Below are 4,193 nucleotides of genomic sequence, written 5' to 3' on the forward strand. Positions count from 1 at the left end.
TGTTTTATTATTTTGCACGAGTGCGGTAAGTCATAGCTGGGTGCTCACGATTCACGGGTCCAGCGTCGGTGTTGTGGCGCGGCAAGCGTGCACTGGTGCGGTTGAGAGGGAGGGGTGGAAACCGCGTTAAACTCGTCTCCGTAGTTGAGAGGGAGCGGCCAAAGCAATGTACAATCGTCTTTGTAGTGGAGCTGGGAGGGGCAAGGATAAGGGACGAAGACCGGGGTAACATGTCGGATGCGATCATACCAGCACTAAAGCATCGGATCCCATCAAAACTCCGAAGTTAAGCGTGCTTGGGCGAGAGTAGTACTAGGATGGGTGACCTCTTGGGAAGTCCTCGTGTTGCATTCCCTTTTTAATTTTTTTCGCGCCGCTTGCAAAACAAAACGCACGTGTAAGTAATATATTTACCGTGTTTTATTATTTTGCACGAGTGCGGTAAGTCATAGCTGGGTGCTCACGATTCACGGGTCCAGCATCGGCGTTGTGGCGCGGCAAGCGTGCACTGGTGCGGTTGAGAGGGAGGGGTGGAAACCGCGTTAAACTCGTCTCCGTAGTTGAGAGGGAGCGGCCAAAGCAATGTACAATCGTCTTTGTAGTGGAGCTGGGAGGGGCAAGGATAAGGGACGAAGACCGGGGTAACATGTCGGATGCGATCATACCAGCACTAAAGCACCGGATCCCATCAGAACTCCGAAGTTAAGCGTGCTTGGGCGAGAGTGATGGGTGACCTCCTGGGAAGTCCTGGTGTTGCATTCCCTTTTTATTTTTTTCGCGCCGCTTGCAAAACAAAACGCACGTGTAAGTAATATATTTACCGTGTTTTATTATTTTGCACGAGTGCGGTAAGTCATAGTTGGGTGCTCACGATTCACGGGTCCAGCGTCGGCGTTGTGGCGCGGCAAGCGTGCTCTGGTGCGGTTGAGAGGGAGGGGTGAAAACCGCGTTAAACTCGTCTCTGTAGTTGAGAGGGAGCGGCCAAAGCAATGTAAAATCGTCTTTGTAGTGGAGCTGGGAGGGGCAAGGATAAGGGACGAAGACCAATGTACAATCGTCTTTGTAGTGGAGCTGGGAGGGGCAAGGATAAGGGACGAAGACCGGGGTAACATGTCGGATGCGATCATACCAGCACTAAAGCACCGGATCCCATCAGAACTCCGAAGTTAAGCGTGCTTGGGCGAGAGTGATGGGTGACCTCCTGGGAAGTCCTCGTGTTGCATTCCCTTTTTAATTTTTTTCGCGCCGCTTGCAAAACAAAACGCACGTGTAAGTAATATATTTACCGTGTTTTATTATTTTGCACGAGTGCGGCAAGTCATAGCTGGGTGCTCACGATTCACGGGTCCAGCGTCGGCGTTGTGGCGCGGCAAGCGTGCACTGGTGCGGTTGAGAGGGAGGGGTGAAAACTGCGTTAAACTCGTCTCCGTAGTTGAGAGGGAGCGGCCAAAGCAATGTACAATCGTCTTTGTAGTGGAGCTGGGAGGGGCAAGGATAAGGGACGAAGACCGGGGTAACATGTCGGATAAGATCATACCAGCACTAAAGCATCGGATCTCATCAGAACTCCGAAGTTAAGCGTGCTTGGGCGAGAGTAGTACTAGGATGGGTGACCTCCTGGGAAGTCCTCGTGTTGCATTCCCTTTTTAATTTTTTTCGCGCCGCTTGCAAAACAAAACGCACGTGTAAGTAATATATTTACCGTGTTTTATTATTTTGCACGAGTGCGGTAAGTCATAGCTGGGTGCTCACGATTCACGGGTCCAGCGTCGGCGTTGTGGCGCGGCAAGCGTGCACTGGTGCGGTTGAGAGGGAGGGGTGGAAACCGCGTTAAACTCGTCTCCGTAGTTGGGAGGGAGCGGCCAAGCAATGTACAATCGTCTTTGTAGTGGAGCTGGGAGGGGCAAGGATAAGGGACGAAGACCGAGGTAACATGTCGGATGCGATCATACCAGCACTAAAGCACCGGATCCCATCAGAACTCCGAAGTTAAGCGTGCTTGGGCGAGAGTAGTACTAGGATGGGTGACCTCCTCGGAAGTCCTCATGTTGCATTCCCGTTTTAATTTTTTTCGCGCCGCTTGCAAAACAAAACGCACGTGTAAGTAATATATTTACCGTGTTTTATTATTTTGCACGAGTGCGGTAAGTCATAGCTGGGTGCTCACGATTCACGGGTCCAGCGTCGGCGTTGTGGCGCGGCAAGCGTGCACTGGTGCGGTTGAGAGGGAGGGGTGGAAACCGCGTTAAACTCGTCTCCGTAGTTGAGAGGGAGCGGCCAAAGCAATGTACAATCGTCTTTGTAGTGGAGCTGGGAGGGGCAAGGATAAGGGTCGAAGACCGGGGTAACATGTCGGATGCGATCATACCAGCACTAAAGCACCGGATCCCATCAGAACTCCGAAGTTAAGCGTGCTTGGGCGAGAGTAGTACTAGGATGGGTGACCTCCTGGGAAGTCCTCGTGTTGCATTCCCGTTTTAATTTTTTTCGCGCCGCTTGCAAAACAAAACGCACGTGTAAGTAATATATTTACCGTGTTTTATTATTTTGCACGAGTGCGGTAAGTCATAGCTGGGTGCTCACGATTCACGGGTCCAGCGTCGGCGTTGTGGCGCGGCAAGCGTGCACTGGTGCGGTTGAGAGGGAGGGGTGGAAACCGCGTTAAACTCGTCTCCGTAGTTGAGAGGGAGCGGCCAAAGCAATGTACAATCATCTTTGTAGTGGAGCTGGGAGGGGCAAGGATAAGGGACGAAGACCGGGGTAACATGTCGGATGCGATCATACCAGCACTAAAGCACCGGATCCCATCAGAACTCCGAAGTTAAGCGTGCTTGGGTGAGAGTAGTACTAGGATGGGTGACCTCTTGGGAAGTCCTCGTGTTGCATTCCCTTTTTAATTTTTTTCGCGCCGCTTGCAAAACAAAACGCACGTGTAAGTAATATATTTACCGTGTTTTATTATTTTGCACGAGTGCGGTAAGTCATAGCTGGGTGCTCACGATTCACGGGTCCAGCGTCGGCGTTGTGGCGCGGCAAGCGTGCACTGGTGCGGTTGAGAGGGAGGGGTGGAAACCGCGTTAAACTCGTCTCCGTAGTTGAGAGGGAGCGGCCAAAGCAATGTACAATCGTCTTTGTAGTGGAGCTGGGAGGGGCAAGGATAAGGGACGAAGACCGGGGTAACATGTCGGATGCGATCATACCAGCACTAAAGCACCGGATCCCATCAGAACTCCGAAGTTAAGCGTGCTTGGGTGAGAGTGATGGGTGACCTCCTGGGAAGTCCTCGTGTTGCATTCCCTTTTTATTTTTTTCGCGCCGCTTGCAAAACAAAACGCACGTGTAAGTAATATATTTACCGTGTTTTATTATTTTGCACGAGTGCGGTAAGTCATAGCTGGGTGCTCACGATTCACGGGTCCAGCGTCGGCGTTGTGGCGCGGCAAGCGTGCACTGGTGCGATTGAGAGGGAGGGGTGGAAACCGCGTTAAACTCGTCTCCGTAGTTGAGAGGGAGCGGCCAAAGCAATGTACAATCGTCTTTATAGTGGAGCTGGGAGGGGCAAGGATAAGGGACGAACATGTCGGATGCAATCATACCAGCACTAAAGCACCGGATCCCATCAGAACTCCGAAGTTAAGCGTGCTTGGGCGAGAGTAGTACTAGGATGGGTGACCTCTTGGGAAGTCCTCGTGTTGCATTCCCGTTTTAATTTTTTTCGCGCCGCTTGCAAAACAAAATGCACGTGTAAGTAATATATTTACCGTGTTTTATTAATTTGCACGAGTGCGGTAAGTCATAGCTGGGTGCTCACGATTCACGGGTCCAGTGTCGGTGTTGTGGCGCGGCAAGCGTGCATTGGTGCGGTTGAGAGGGAGGGGTGGAAACCGCGTTAAAGTCGTCTCCGTAGTTGAGAGGGAGCGGCCAAAGCAATGTACAATCGTCTTTGTAGTGGAGCTGGGAGGGGCAAGGATAAGGGACGAAGACCGGGGTAACATGTCGGATGCGATCATACCAGCACTAAAGCACCGGATCCCATCAGAACTCCGAAGTTAAGCGTGCTTGGGCGAGAGTAGTACTAGGATGGGTGACCTCCTGGGAAGTCCTCGTGTTGCATTCCCTTTTTAATTTTTTTCGCGCCGCTTGCAAAACAAAACGCACGTGTAAGTAATATATTTACCGTGTTTTATTATTTT

The 4,193-nt window shown here is 51.5% G+C and overlaps 7 non-coding genes and 3 pseudogenes across 7 annotated transcripts; all 10 read left to right on the plus strand.

Annotated features, from left to right (window-relative positions):
- The first annotated feature begins 235 nt into the window (after nt 1–235).
- Nucleotides 236–354, plus strand: LOC123173766 (5S ribosomal RNA). The gene has a single exon (XR_006486503.1). It is a non-coding gene; the product is annotated as a 5S ribosomal RNA (ribosomal RNA).
- Nucleotides 355–651: 297 nt separating this feature from the next.
- Nucleotides 652–762, plus strand: LOC123173799 (uncharacterized; annotated as a pseudogene).
- A 353-nt stretch (nt 763–1,115) lies between these two features.
- LOC123173797 (uncharacterized) lies at nt 1,116–1,226 on the plus strand (annotated as a pseudogene).
- Nucleotides 1,227–1,523: 297 nt separating this feature from the next.
- Nucleotides 1,524–1,642, plus strand: LOC123173791 (5S ribosomal RNA). Its single transcript, XR_006486526.1, has one exon. It is a non-coding gene; the product is annotated as a 5S ribosomal RNA (ribosomal RNA).
- Nucleotides 1,643–1,938: 296 nt separating this feature from the next.
- LOC123173758 (5S ribosomal RNA) lies at nt 1,939–2,057 on the plus strand. Its single transcript, XR_006486495.1, has one exon. It is a non-coding gene; the product is annotated as a 5S ribosomal RNA (ribosomal RNA).
- A 297-nt stretch (nt 2,058–2,354) lies between these two features.
- Nucleotides 2,355–2,473, plus strand: LOC123173817 (5S ribosomal RNA). Its single transcript, XR_006486548.1, has one exon. It is a non-coding gene; the product is annotated as a 5S ribosomal RNA (ribosomal RNA).
- Nucleotides 2,474–2,770: 297 nt separating this feature from the next.
- LOC123173702 (5S ribosomal RNA) lies at nt 2,771–2,889 on the plus strand. Its single transcript, XR_006486439.1, has one exon. It is a non-coding gene; the product is annotated as a 5S ribosomal RNA (ribosomal RNA).
- A 297-nt stretch (nt 2,890–3,186) lies between these two features.
- LOC123173798 (uncharacterized) lies at nt 3,187–3,297 on the plus strand (annotated as a pseudogene).
- Nucleotides 3,298–3,582: 285 nt separating this feature from the next.
- LOC123173826 (5S ribosomal RNA) lies at nt 3,583–3,701 on the plus strand. The gene has a single exon (XR_006486556.1). It is a non-coding gene; the product is annotated as a 5S ribosomal RNA (ribosomal RNA).
- Nucleotides 3,702–3,998: 297 nt separating this feature from the next.
- LOC123173818 (5S ribosomal RNA) lies at nt 3,999–4,117 on the plus strand. Its single transcript, XR_006486549.1, has one exon. It is a non-coding gene; the product is annotated as a 5S ribosomal RNA (ribosomal RNA).
- Nucleotides 4,118–4,193: the final 76 nt, after the last annotated feature.

The sequence above is a fragment of the Triticum aestivum genome, unplaced genomic scaffold (genome assembly GCF_018294505.1).
Source record: "Triticum aestivum cultivar Chinese Spring unplaced genomic scaffold, IWGSC CS RefSeq v2.1 scaffold116194, whole genome shotgun sequence".
Taxonomy (NCBI): Eukaryota; Viridiplantae; Streptophyta; class Magnoliopsida; order Poales; family Poaceae; genus Triticum; species Triticum aestivum.